The sequence below is a fragment of the Schistocerca piceifrons genome, chromosome 6, assembly GCF_021461385.2.
Source record: "Schistocerca piceifrons isolate TAMUIC-IGC-003096 chromosome 6, iqSchPice1.1, whole genome shotgun sequence".
Taxonomy (NCBI): Eukaryota; Metazoa; Arthropoda; class Insecta; order Orthoptera; family Acrididae; genus Schistocerca; species Schistocerca piceifrons.
In genome coordinates, this window is record NC_060143.1 from 475,716,236 (window position 1) to 475,731,609 (window position 15,374).

A 15,374-nucleotide genomic window follows, 5' to 3' on the forward strand; every position below is an offset into this window, starting at 1 on the left:
ACGAAAAACGCATTTGTTTTAATCGTGCCCACCCGATATCCTTTTATCTTGTCTATGACACTCTCTCCCCTGTTTCTCGATAATACAAAACATGCTGCTCTTCTTTGAACTTTCTCGATGTACTCCGTTAATCCTATCTCGTAAGGTTCCCACACCGCGCAGCAGTACTCAAAAAGAAGACGGTCATCCGTAGTTTAGGCAGTCCCTTTAGCAGATCTATTGAATCTTCTCAGTGTTCTGGCAATAAACTGTAATCTTTGGTTCGCCTTCCCCGCAAGCTTTTCTGTATGTTTGCCAGGTTAAGTTGTTCGTAAATGTAATTCCTAAGTATTTAGTTGAATTTATGGTGTTTTGATTTGATCGAGTTATTGTGTAACCGATGTTTAACGGGTTCCTTTTAGTACTCATGTTGATAATCTCACACTTTTCGTAATTTAGGGTCAAATGCCAATTTACACGCTATTGACTTCTTTTCTAAATCGTTTTGCAATTCGTTTTGATCTTCTGAAGACTTTACTAGATAAACGGCACCATCACCTACGAAAAACCCAAGACGGCAGCTCAGATGCCTCCTAAATCGTTCATATAGATACGGAACAGCATCGTAGCCTATAGAACTATCTTGGACAACGCCAGAAATCACTTTTGTTTTAATCGACGACTTTCCGTCAGTTACTACGAACTGTGACCTCTCTGACCGGAAATAATGAATCAAGTCGCATAACTGAGACGATATTCCACAAGCAGCCAATTTGATTACAAGCCGCTTGTGTGGTACAGTGTCAAAATCCTTCTGGAAATCTAGAAATACGGAATCAATTTGAAATCCCTTGTCAAAAGCACTCAGCACTTCTTGTGAGTAAAGAGCTACTTGGCCGGCCGGGGTGGCCGAGCGGTTTTAGGCGCTACAGTCTCGACCGCTACGGTCGCAGGTTCGAATCCTGCCTCGGGCATGGATGTATGTGCTGTCCTTAGGTTAGTTAGGTTTAAGTAGTTCTAAGTTCTATGGGACTGATGACCTCAGATGTTAAGTCCCTTAGTGCTTAGCGCCATTTGAACCATTTTGCACGACAATGCGCGGGCGCACACAGCGCAAGCTGTGCCTGCTCTGTTCGGTCGATTGCTGTGGTGTCACCACCAGCCACCACACTTGCTAGGTGGTAGCTTTAAATCGGCCGCGGTCCATTAGTACGTGTCGGACCCGCGTGTCACCACTTTCAGTGATCGCAGGCCGAGCGCCACCACACGGCAGGTCTCAAGAGACGGACTAGCACTCGCCCCAGTTGTACGGACGACTTTGCTAGCGACTACACTGACGAAGCCTCGCTCCTTTGCCGAGCAGAAAGTTAGAATAGCCTTCAGCTAAGTCCATGGCTACGACCTAGCAAGGCGCCATTAGCCTTACATAGCAATTGATACTTATCGTATAAAGCCTGTCTCATCAAGAACGATGTATACAACAAGGAAGGATTGAAGTTAAGTATTCCAAAAGCTACGTACTTTTCTTTATAGCATTCATTACGTATCCTGTTTCAGACCTCACGCCATCCTTCGTGTGTTTATAGCGTGCATTGCGGTCCCCTCAAATCACACTGTGTCGGCACTTCTGTCCACACATCAATTGGACTGGGAAGTACTGTACCAGCTACCATACTTCCCGGGCTTAAGTCCTTGTGACTTTGATTTGATTCAGAAGATGAAGGAAACATTTCGTGGCATTCGCTTCGGAACTGTTCCATAGATTCGACAGGCAGTAGACCGCTCCATTCGCACCATCAACAGAAGAAGTCATAGTGCTCAGAGCCAACGAGCTAGTTGTTTAACAAGAATGTTTTCTAATTCCATGTTGACTGTGTGTCAATAGACCGTTCTCTTAGAGATAATTCATGATTTTCGAACACAATATATGTGTTCCAATATCCTGCTGCATATCGATGTTAATGATATGCGCGTGTAATTTAGTGGATTAGTCCTATGCCCTTTCTCGAATATTGGTGGGACCTCTGCAGCTTTCCAGTCTTTGGGTGCGCATCTTTCGTCGAGCGATCCGTTGTATATGGTTCTTAAGTACGGAGCTATCCGTACAAAACGGAATGGCTATTGAACGAAAGACGGTGCATAGGTGACGTATTACGATGTAGTGCAGGAATATCAACGACACAGGCATTTGTGAGGAGACCCCACGTCCATTAATGGGCTATGAAATATGGTCTTGAAATTTGGGGGAACACATGGTCCACTAGTCCGCAGCTCGTGGTCTTGTCGTAGCATTATCGCTTCCCGCCCACGGAATCCCGGGTTCGATTCCAGGCGGGTTCAGGGACTTTTCCTGCCTCGAGATGAGTGGGTGTTGTTGTGTCGTCATCATCATCATCATCATTCATCCCCATTACGGTCGGAGGGAGGCAATGGCTAACCACCTCCGCTAGGGCCTTGCCTAGTACAGCGGTGCGGGTCTCTCGCATCGATCCTCGGAGTATGGGACCTCATCATCATGGAGCACCAGGGAGAGAGAGGCGGCCCATTCCCGTGGCAGTGGTTGATGAAGTTGCTGTAGCTATAGCCAATCATACAGCACATGCCTCAAATTTCCCTGGTCAACAGTTCAAACGATTTTGCAGGGCGTTTTACATTGGCATCCCTACGACAACAAAAAAAATGGTTCAAATGGTTCTGAGCACTATGCGACTTATCTTCTGAGGTCATCAGTCGCCTAGAACTTAGAACTAATTAAACCTAACTAACCTAAGGACACCACACACATCCATGCCCGCGGCAGGATTCGAATCTGCGACCGTAGCGGTCGCTCGGTTCCAGACAGTAGCGCCTAGAACCGCACGGCCACTCCGGCCGGCCATCCCTAGAACATTCAGAATGTGCCTCAATATATGCTACAACGCCATGATTTTGCCCCTAGTTTCTTGGCACACCTGTGGCCGGGAAATATTCTTTGGATGGACGAGGCAGATTTTGCTCTGATAGTGCCGTGAGTGCATAGAACTGTCGCATATGGAGCTCTGCTCCACCACATGTTATGTTTTGCAAGAACTCCCACAGTACTCAGGTGATGACGGAGGAGATAGAGAAGATCCAAAGAAGAGCGGCGCGTTTCGTCACAGGGTTATTTGGTAACCGTGATAGCGTTACGGAGATGTTTAATAAACTCAAGTGGCAGACTCTGCAAGAGAGGCGCTCTGCATCGCGGTGTAGACTGCTCGCCAGATTTCGAGAGGGTGAGTTTCTGGATTAGGTATCGAATATATTGCTTCCCCCTACTTATACCTCCCGAGGAGATCACGAATGTAAAATTAGAGAGATTAGAGCGCGCACGGAGGCTTTCAGACAGTCGTTCTTCCCGCGAACCATACGCGACTGGAACAGGAAAGGGAGGTAATGACAGTGGCACGTAAAGTGCCCTCCGCCACACACCGTTGGGTGGCTTGCGGAGTATAAATGTAGATGTAGACGTAACTGCGTGGTATGGATGCATAATCCCCTTCATTCTACGTCCATTTTTCTTCTGAGAGTTGAAACCTCGTAGGCCTGTTAGGTGTGCAGGGACATAAGTGATACGCCTTGCTAAACCCGCAGGACAGGGCAAGTAGTAGGAATTGTGGAGGGGGCCAGAATGAGCTACTGTCAGTTACACTCCATACATTACACTTTATTTAGTTGTAAAAACATTACAGCGCAACTTCTAAGCTTGACTATCGACTGAAAACGTATTTAATTCTTAAACGGCTGAAGGCGCATGAATTAAATACAACTGCTAGAATATTTTCATTTTTTTATTTTTTAGAGGCAGAAGGCTCTAGGCTTTAACCTAAAATACTATTTAAGCCCAAGCGATGTGACTTGACTAGTGAGATAGATTAAGTTTTTAAAAGCGGTAGAAGGGTCTAAAATTTAAAACAATATAACTACAGTAACTTTTCAACAGGCAGAAGGCCCAAGGTTTATGACCAACAAGAAACCTTAATTCAAAACGGCTGAAGGTCTTTGTTTTTTTTTTAAAAAAAACTGCAACCAATTTTCCAAGGCAGAAGGCCCGAAGCTTTTAACCTTAAATAGTACTTCAGCACAAGTGATGTAAGACTTGATAAGTAAGAATCCAAAATTTTAAAGCAGCTGAAGGCCCATCATTTTAAGAACAACACAACTACAATAAATTTTCAACAGCTTATCTTGAAAGAATGTAATACTTGATAAATAAGATCCCTAAAACTTAAAGCGGCTGAAGACCGATGCTTTCAAAAACAATACACTACAATAAATTTTCAACAGGCAGAAAGCCCACAGCTTTATCTTCCAAAACGTAATACTTGATAAGTAAGGTCCTTAAAACTTAAAGCGGCTGAAGGCCGAAGCTCTTAAAAAACAATATAATAAATTTTCAACAGGAAGGAAACCTTTAATTTTAAAAACACCATTACAAGCATACAGCCGGCCGAAGTGGCCATGCGGTTAAAGGCGCTGCAGTCTGGAACCGCAAGACCGCTACGGTCGCAGGTTCGAATCCTGCCTCGGGCATGGATGTTTGTGATGTCTTTAGGTTAGTTAGGTTTAACTAGTTCTAAGTTCTAGGGGACTAATGACCTCAGCAGTTGAGTCCCATAGTGCTCAGAGCCATTTGAACCATTTACAAGCATACAAATTCAAACCATCGGCTATGAGCCATTTAAACACACAATTAAACGCCAATAAGAAAGGGAGTATAGGCAACGTCGCTCAGAAGTTTCCAGGGGGCTCGGTCTGCCCTTGAAATTTCAATGTTCGCTTAGCTGAGACAAGAAGTCGGCCCAACTGTACTCGATCTGCTGGCAACACAACCTAGAGACAGTCAGGGACCCACCGACAAGATGACTTGCTAACCACCAACCAGTGTACGAGGATTCCAAAGCTAAAACGTTACAGACACAGCCGCCCACAACCAAATATACATTAAGCTGTCAAAAACTACACACGATGTTGGACAGCGACAACAGGCGAGGAAAGGACACTGCCTGAATTTACATCAGCGACCAGGGCGGGTAGCCGGACTGCTAACGGCCACAAGGCAGAAAATTCCGCTGGTGCACTTGAATTTGAAACCGACAAGTATAGTTAATTCCACCACACGGCGGCTAAATCTTCACCAACTCGAACACTCGCTGTTGCTCTTAGGAATACCACCAACAGCAAACCACCATCCCATGGGACAACGTGAACAGACATGGCTTCGGTAATTAAATCACCATTCAACTTTAATGTCCTGGGATGGTGAGCCACAAACCTCGCAGCCCCCACATGCTCCAACACTGCGTAGAGACGGCCATTGGGCCCGGCCGACTGCGCCGCGCGGAGACTTGCTTGCTGATCCGCTCCAACTGACCGACTGGCTGCACACCGCCTATCCAGAACCATAAGCACCAGACCAAAGACGGTATATGTTGCATATATCGATACACACCGCTGCTGCCACACGTAAAAGAGGAGGAACCACGGCATAACCGCAATAACCGCGGGGAACCAAATGCAGAGTAACAGGCAAGTTTAAAGCAACGCATAATCCAGGGTCAGCACGGCTCAATAAGCATACTACAACGACCTCCTTGCGGAACACCAGATTCCAGCTATGCAAAAATGCAACAGAGGTCACATTTCGATGCCAGGTGGGGTGACAGCACATGTCGCTTGCCAGCTGAAAGACTTGCTTTGAGAAACTTTTAGTGCCCGCATCTCGTGGTCGTGCGGTAGCGTTCTCGCTTCCCACGCCGGGGTTCCCGGGTTCGATTCCCGGCGGGGTCAGTGATTTTCTCTGCCTCGTGAGGGCTGGGTGTTGTGTGCTGTCCTTAGGTTAGTTAGGTTTAAGTAGTTCTAAGTTGTAGGGGACTGATGACCATAGATGTTAAGTCCCATAGTGCTCAGAGCCATTTGAACCATTTTTTAGAAACTTTTAGTAACGCTCAGATCGAGTTAAGTAATTTCAAAATGTGTGGCCTTCCAGAATCCCAACCTAATCCACGTGGTGTGACTTCTGCTGGTGGGGACATCTGAAAAATCGTGTATAACCTGATCTGAAGGATAAAATACGACGACATGTCGCTCTGATTCCACTGGATATGATGCAAGCAACTGTCGACCACGCCGTGTTATGGTTGCAGTGTGTTGGTGAGTTGGGAGACTATACTGAACATACATCACATAAAATTTCCCGGGGTGGCACGCACTCTCCGACTCTGTAGGAATAAAGTTAGGGAGGAGACGTTAGAAGGAAATTTTGCGCATCGACCAAGGGCTATTAGCCCAGGAGTTTTAAGTCGTGAAAGCTTACACTATCTGATACGCTGAACATAACTGGTGAGCATATCGTAATAAACGTTCCAGCACCACCGTTATCACGCATTTCATCGTTCCTCCCCTTTTTCTGCACCCAGACCACATCGACTGCTTACAACGCCATTTTTACACCGGGTGGCAGAAAGTGGAACTATTTTTTTTTCAGCATACACCACGGTAGCACTAACTACTGAACACATCTACGATGTTCCAGCGTCCTGCGATGTATACAGCCAGTACTGCAGAACTCGAAATGCACTCCGCCTCTTCCTTATTGAATCCACGCTTGTATTTTTACTGTGATGATCTCTATCATAAATTCCTTTCATTCTTTTTCAAGTCATGAACACAGCACCAAGTATCTGTCAATCCCTTGTCACACTTCATTATGACCCACTGATTCAGTAGCGTTAGCTGTCAGACAATCACGAGATTAACGTCATTATGAGGAAACATTAACTTTATGTTTTGACGTTACCAACTTTCAGGTCTAAAGTTCTTGGTAAAAAAGGACACAGTACCTTAGAAACGCCTCTCGGATTTTTCATTCCTATGAGGAAGTATACCTGCTCTGCCGTAACATGCACTGGCAAGCAAACGAACATACAAGGTCGGTAAATGAAAAAAGGAAAAATTATTTTTACTTGTTCCAGTTTGTGCCAACGTAACGGAGCTAGAACGGTTTAATTTGTCTGGAATCTACTGATATTTAAAAGCATTCGGCACAGTGGCTGAACCAATATTAATTGAGAGAGATTCATATGAGTTTTGGGCTGTCATAAGATCTTTAAAGTGCCTAGGGATGGGAAACACGTTTAAGATTCCATTTCGTCAGCAGAGAAACGGTAAATATCTGCACGCGGTAGAGAGCAGGTAGCGTCTGAGGGGGCCAAAGAGGCAGGAACGGAATGATGGCTGGGGTAATCAACGTTCGTCTTTCTTATGATGCAGAGGTAAGAAATTGGACCTGAAATGAGAGGGATTGGATACGGTCAACGGCATGAGAATGCAGAAAAGGAGACAACAATGTTAGATCCTCCACGACATCCATATCCCGCTGGACTAATCAACGAAACATATTTCATAAGTTCCACTTTTTTTGTTTCCATGTACAAGTAATATTATCTAAATCGTTTAGAACTTAAGAAAAGATTTATTATACTATCATACTTACTAACTTCGTAATTGAAGAGACATGTCTGATTGTAAATTTCGACACTTGTTTACAATAATCCTTCGTCCTAGATAAATATTTAGGGTGTACAACTGTCGCAGGATTTACGTCTGAACGTTCGTCTGCGTCAGTAACTAAGCGGACAGAATGGCTAACTGACATACCGGATGACGCAGGTTCAGTGGATTCAATTTCCGTTACTGCTAGCGGTTTTTCAACGGGGTAGGTACTCAGAAGACTACTTGACTGAGAACTTCGTCATAAATATGCATCAAAAGGGAAATTTTAGCTGAGTAAACAGATTGAAATTTGCGAGTGTTTTGCATTTTGTTTCTTATTGGTAACTCTGAATTACGTTTTTGGCCTCTGGGTAAAGATAACCCCCATTCTTAGTATCTTATCCAAGGTTTCCGACTGGACAACAGTTCTTTAGCTTTCGTTGTAAATACTTTCACATGAAAGTCTCCTAATAGAGACGATGAGGTCATATAAATGGAGCACAGGCTAGGACTAGATGAAGGATGGGAAGGAAATCGGCGATATCCATTCCAGAAATTGCCTTAGGCCGTCTTCTTTGAGCCACCATTCTTCTGCCTGGTTCGATGTGGCCCTCCACAAATTCATTCTTGTGTCAACTTTTTCAGCTCAGAGAATCACCTCGACTTCTGTTTATTATTTGTTGAATTTATTCCAATTCCTGTCTTCGCCTAAAATTTTGACCCTGAAGTGCTCTCCCTGTTACGATGAAAGTTATTTACCGTTGTCTTAACACATGTCCTGTCATAAATTCATTCTTATTTTCGTGTTTTCCAGATGCTCCTTTCTTCGTCGATTGTGGAGAAAAGATCATTACTTATCAGTCCGTCTAATATTCTGTATCCTTTTGTAATACCGCATCTCAAATGCTTCGATTCTTTTCCTACTTTTGCACAGTCCATGATTCACTATCATCACGTTCGCATATTTCTTCCTCAAATTAAGGCCTATGCCTGATACCAGTAGCGATTTTTTGGCGACGAATGCCCTCTTTGCCTGTTCCAGTCTGCTTTTTATGTACTACTTGATTCGTCCGACATGGTTTCTTTCACTTCCATGGCAGCAGAATTCCGTAACTTCTTCTACGTCGTGATCGCCAATTTTGATGTTATGTTTACTGTTAACCTCATTTCTGTTACCGCTCATTAGTTTGATTTTCCCTCAGTTCATTCCGTTCAACAGGACCCGTGATTCTTCTTCACTTTTACCGAGGACAGCAGTATCACTAGCGACTCTTATCACTGATATCTCCTTGCACTGGATCTGAATCCCACTCCTGAACTTTTATTTTCGTCGTTGCTTGTTTGATGTATAGAGGGAACTTGGACCTGGTATTCAGGCAGAGGCAGGATAAGGCAACGATTGTGGGTGGGGCCGTAATCAGCTACCGTTGGCTATAGTAAACACATACACTTTATTTGAGGAAATAATTTTCAACGGTCATTTTTAAGGAATTTACTACACTGATGGCCGAAGGCCGTACTAAGAAAGAATTCAAAATTATTTATCGGATGAAGGCCACAAGCAGCTTCAGAATACTCAACAGCTGAAGGCCTGAATTAAAAGTGAGGAAAACAGTTACACGTTAACAAATACTAAGATATTTTCTTCTTAAACAATCAAAAAACTGTAACAAGCTATAGTAACGGCTGAAGGCCTTATTAAGAAAGAATTGCAAATTATTTATCGGCTGAAGGCCACAATCAACTGCTGAAAGCCTGATTAAGAAAAAAATTCAAAATTATTCGTCAGCTGAAGGCCACAAGAAATTTCAGAATACTCATGGCTGAAGGCCTGAATTACGAGTGTGGGCGGCAATTACACGTTAAAAATACTAAAACTTTTTTAAACAATCTTAACAAACTGTAAGAAGCTTTAGTGACGGTCGAAGGCCTTATCAAGACAGAATTGAAAATTATTTGTCAGCTGAAAGCCACAAGCAATTAATGGCTGAAGGCCTGATTAAGAAAGAATTCAAAGTTATTTGTCGGCTGAAGACCACAAACAATTTCGGAAATACTCAACGGCTGAAGGCCTGAATTACAAATAAGGTAGGCAGTTACACGTTAAAAATACCAAAACCTTGTTTAAACAATCTAAATAAACTGTAACAGGCTATAGTGACGACTGAAGGCCTTATTAAGACAGAATTAAAAATTATTTGTCGGCTGAAGGCCACAAGCATTGTTATAAACAATTAACTGCTGAAGGCCTGAATTGCAAGTGAAGAAGGCAATTACACGTTAAAATATTAACCTAAATTTTAAACAATTATGACAACTTGACCAAGTAAGAAGGAGTGATCCCCAGACAGTGCTCCACGAATCGACCTGAGAAAGGACACTACAGCTGTGAAAGCAGTGAGACTGGCAGGCAAGAGTAATGTTCACCTAAGGAGAGCAGCTCTAACTAGAGAGGGTTTAAACGCCAATCAACCCTGTTACCAAATCCACCTAACGCCAGATAACCAGTACAACGATGGAATAATTCAGGCGAGGGCGAAGTGACAGATAGCACTGCGTCTCCAGAATCTGGTGTTTAAAACACCAAAAGCAGAAGGAACCACTATAACCAAGGTAGACAAGGAAAACAATTATTCACACCTCAATGAAGGAAGCTGTCAAATTACACGCCATGCCGGACAGCAATGGCAAGACGAGGAAAAGTATACTGCCGCAAATTACGTTATGCTCCAGGGCAGGTAACTGGGCCGTCAGTGGCCACTAGGCAGTAAGATACCGCTGGTTGCACTTCACCAATAACAACACCAAATTCAAACTAATATCAAGTAGTAGAAGGCGGCCAATAGCTTCCGCCAACCTGACAGACTCCACTTGTTGTGACTGGTCTCACCGACCCTGGGAGCAGCAACACGCAAACAACAGCGAGATCTCAAATAGTGGAGGTTTCACTACTAGATAAGGTTCACTCAGCTTCAAACGTCCTGAGTTCGGTCGTCGGCTACAGCCCCTCGGTCCGACAGTGCCTGCACGCAACCAGCAGTCCCGGCCTGCCCTCGCGCTGCGGATCTCCTCGCTGCTCTGTCCGAAGACAAACTGCCTGACACACATGACGGCCCAGAAATACAAGCGGGCGCACCAAACATAGTACCTCAGTACTGGCTATCGATAACCGCTGCTGCTGCCTCTCGGGGACAAACAATACTAGCAAACTTAGTGGCGTCGTACCACAAGAAGGAAACGAGACGCCACTGCCACTATTACAAGACGCCAAGTTACGAACGGCAAGAACGCGAGCCGCACACGGCTCACGAACGGATAGGTTGAAAGACTGCACCACTGTCTCACATCCTTTTCAATTCGAACACTTCGTTCTTGGTCTTCCAATTGTTCCCTTTTGGTTCTTGTACAATTCAACCAGCGGCCGCCAACAGAAACCCACTATAAGGAAGCGCTCTCCTCCCATGGCGCAGGCAATGCCGCCATCGAAGTGGATAGGAGGCCATAGCTTGCTTCCATCAGTCTTCAGCCTTCGTGATATCATCCTGCAAGTGCACAACCTCTCTGTCAGTGACTATAGTATAACAAAGGACGTGGCTGCAGATTGGCACACACTCTAGAATTCTACTTCGATCTGGCAACTTTGCAGCTGATTAAGTAAACGCATTTTACGTAAATGTTATTGCCTCACGATCCTGCTTTCTGCATTTAGAAACTACGCATCACTACAGGCTACAAAAATATTATCTGTGTTTCTCTGCAGCTTAATCTTATTTTTCTCAGAATATCGAACATCTTGCACCATTTCACAACGTCGAACGATTTTTCTAGGTCGACGAATCGTCTGATCAGTTCTTGATTTTTCTGAGGTCTTGCATCAGTTACCAAGAGCAACGTTAGAACTGTCTCTCTTGTGCCTTTACCATTCCGAAAGCCAAAGTGATAGATAGCTAATCCCGAATCTTCTTTTCCATTCTACTGATGCTATTCTAATTGGCAACTTGGATGCATGAGCTGTTAAACTGATTGTACGGTAATTCTCTGTCATCTACTATTGCTATATTGAGGATCGTGTGAATGATATTTTTACCCTTTTTAGAGATGTCCATTCCTCCTGAACTAAACTGGCTACCGTGATGTTCATTATCGCAGTATCTACATCCATAGAGAACTTCAAAAGCACCTCTTCATTTCTCAGTACTTCAGCATCCCACTTATTTTGACGCTGATTCTTCCGGACGATTTTCTTGAACATCAGCATACTCTTCATCATTACTAAATTCTGATCCGAGTCTATATCTGCTCCAGGGTACGGCTTACAATCTACTGTCTGACTGTGGAATCTCTTACCATAAAGTAATTCACCTGTAAACTTCCTTTGCCTGCGAGTCTTAATCAGGTAGACGTCCTCCTCTTGTGATTTTTGAGCAGTGCATTCACTGGTACCAGCTGAAACGTATTGCAGAACTCTATTAGTCTTTCTCCTCTCTCATTCCTGCTACCGAACGAATATTCTCCAGTAACTCTATCTCCAGTTTCTTCACCTATGACCACCATCCAGTTCCCCTCAATTATTAATTATCTCCCTTTATATACTGAATTACCCATTCAGTATCCTCACGTGCTTTATCTCTCTTTTCGTCTTCTGCTTTTGACATTGGCATGTGTGCATGAAGTATTGTTGGTGTTGTTTTTCTGTCTATTCTGTTCAGAACAACCTTACCACTGCTCCGCTCACACTACCTATCTGCCTTATTTTGTTGTTTATAACGAACAGTCCTCCCCTTATACCGTTGCCAACTGTTGTTTATTTTACAGTGTATTCGTCTGACCAGAAATCCTTATCTTTCTTCCATTTAACTTAACCGACATGTCGTAATGCGGTGGTTTCCACTGGCTTCTGCATCCTTTTACCACTGATTATTGCAGATTTTTTCCGCCTTTCGGGGGCGGTTCCCCATCCCAAGGACAGGAGTTTGCCCGACACTCTGTCCTCTCCTCTGCCGGCCGTGACAATGTCGTTGGTAGATAGAGGGTGACTCATTCTAAGGGAGGTCTTCTACCACCATTGCTGATGATTTCTATACAAATCTTGAGCAGTGGTTGTGTTCAAAAGCAGGACGTTCCTTGATCACTGCTCAAGGCGAAACGACATGCTTTTAGGCCATTAAAGAAGATCAAAGAAACCAACGTCTGAATCGCCGGACAGCGTTTCTAACCGCCTCCGAAGGACTACATTAAAATTTTCGGGTATTAAGATATAAATTAAAGTAAAAAAGCCTCGCTTCCTGATTTTCTATGCTTCCCCAGAAACTAGAGTGAGACGGGAATTACATATCATCATTCCCTCTGTACGGGAATGATGCAACGCATTTCAAATTATTATTAGCGGTGAGCACCAAGATTGTGGTGATTGTAGAGGGGCTCAGTGATTTGAAGAAAGGCGACGAGAGTGGAGGGATATCTTCCAGGGAGGAAGATGGGGGTCATGACCAGTCAGGTAATGGCAACGTAACATATCTGGTGAGTTCCCTCGCAACTTACTAACGAGATGAACATATCTTTTTGTAGGAAAGGCCCATTGGCAACAGAGAACAGTGCTTACCTGTTAGTCTACTGTTTTTCTTCCGGTGACTGAGTTTTTAAGTAGGACCCAGTAGGGTCACTCAGCCTCACTTTTGTCGGTATGCAGCGTTCTCGTAGTCAGTATCTGTCACTGAATGCCTCGTGGTGAACGGCATGCTCTGCGATGGTTGGAATTGTAAGGCCTCACGTACTTGAGAGACTAGTGGAACCTTTTGAAAATAGAGTATGATGCTTTACTGGTCGCGAGTTGTATACGCGACTAAAGGACATCCGTCGGCCGACATCTACCCAATATCACGGCATATCTGTATATGTGTGGGGATCCACTTATCACGGGATGATTATATATTTTTATTTTTATAATTATATTTTATGATTTTGATTGGGGTGGCTTTAAATATTGTGGGCTAGCATGAGACTTTTAATTAACTTATACCACGATAACACTCGTACGGACATCGGCTGCCCCGAAGTACGTACGATATAATATTTTTTAAACACAACGCGCGACTCACCGCCTTCTAATAAATAATTTGCGTCAGCGCTGCTATTTAGAAAATAAAACATGCGTATTCTTACGCCAACAGTAATTATTAATATGGGTCTCAGGGGCTACCGGTTATTTACGTATGTACCAAATGTCACAAAGCTTATGTGAGACATTGCGCAAGTTATTGAATGGAATGATTTTCAATATTTCTTGTTCATTACTTGCAAGGCAAAACTGGAGAGAATCTCATCTGCCGTTAAGCAGCCAAAATGAAACATACTGAACTCATTTAGTGCTGTGAATTTTAGTAAATGAAATCTATCACTACTCTTCTTAACTTTGAAATTAATGAAAGATGAAAATTTAATGTTACGACATGAAATTTTAATTACATAATACAGTAAGCGTAATGGCCGACTAAATCCTGCTAGGGGAGATGAGCTCCCTGCACTACGAAGTTCTGTAAAAAACTTTGTTAGTTATATTTAATATTACTACCATGAGAGGTGACAACTGCGTCAATAATACACACTTTCTAATAACAATTATAAGTATATTTTACTAAATTACAACCAAACTTACATTAAATACCGCCCTGCTATACAATGGCGGCCTACGCTAGACGAAACAAAAACAGGAGAGAGAATGAGTTCGATAAAACAATAGTCTCTGGTCATGTTCATTTTTATTACACAGATAAAAAGAATAAATATCACATCGCTGTTTGTGATTTTTGGTGGTATTATGTAACATTTTTAATCTTTATTATACAGGGTGATTCAAAAAGAATACCACAACTTTAGGAATTTAAAACTCTGCAACGACAAAAGGCAGAGCTAAGCACTATCTGTCGGCGAATTAAGGGAGCTATGAAGTTTCATTTAGTTGTACATTTGTTCGCTTGAGGCGCTGTTGACTAGGCGTCAGCGTCAGTTGATGCTAAGATGGCGACCGCTCAACAGAAAGCTTTTTGTGTTATTGAGTACGGCAGAAGTGAATCGACGACAGTTGTTCAGCGTGCATTTCGAACGAAGTATGGTGTTAAACCTCCTCATAAACAGTTTACAGAGAATGGGTGTTTGTGCAAAGGGAAAAGTTCTGGACGGCCGAGAACGAGTGATGAAAATGTAGCACGCATCCAGCAAGCATTTGTTCGCAGCCCAGGAAAATCGACTCGCAGAGCTAGCAGAGAGCTGCAAATTCCACAATCAACTGTATGGAGAGTCCTACGAAAAAGGTTAGTTATGAAATCTTATCGTCTGAAATTGGTTCAAGCACTGTCTGCAGCTGATAAGATTAAAAGAATCGATTTCTGTGATTTTATCCTTGCTCAAATGGAAACAGATGAATCTTTCGTTTCAAAGATTGTGTTTAGTGATGAAGCAACTTTCCACACTAACGGGAAAGTCAACCGTCAAAATGTCTGTATATGGGGCACTGAGAATCCGAGGGAAACAACTCAGTATGAACGTGACTCGCCTAAGGTGAACGTTTTCTGTGCCATTTCAGCCAATAAAGTTTTTGGTCCCTTTTTCTTCGAAGGTGCTACTGTAACTGGACTACAGTATCTGGAGATGTTAAATAATTAGCTGTTCCCTCAGCTCGAACAAGAAGCACAACAATTCATAATTCACCAGGATGGAGCGCCACCACATTGGCACTTACCTGTCTGTAACTACCTGAACGTTAACTACCCGAGGCGATGGATCGGCCGCCAGGCAGCCCGTGACAGAGCACTTCATCACTGGCCTCCAAGAAGCCCAGATCTTACCCCCTGCGATTTTTTCTTATGGGGGTATGTTAAGGATAT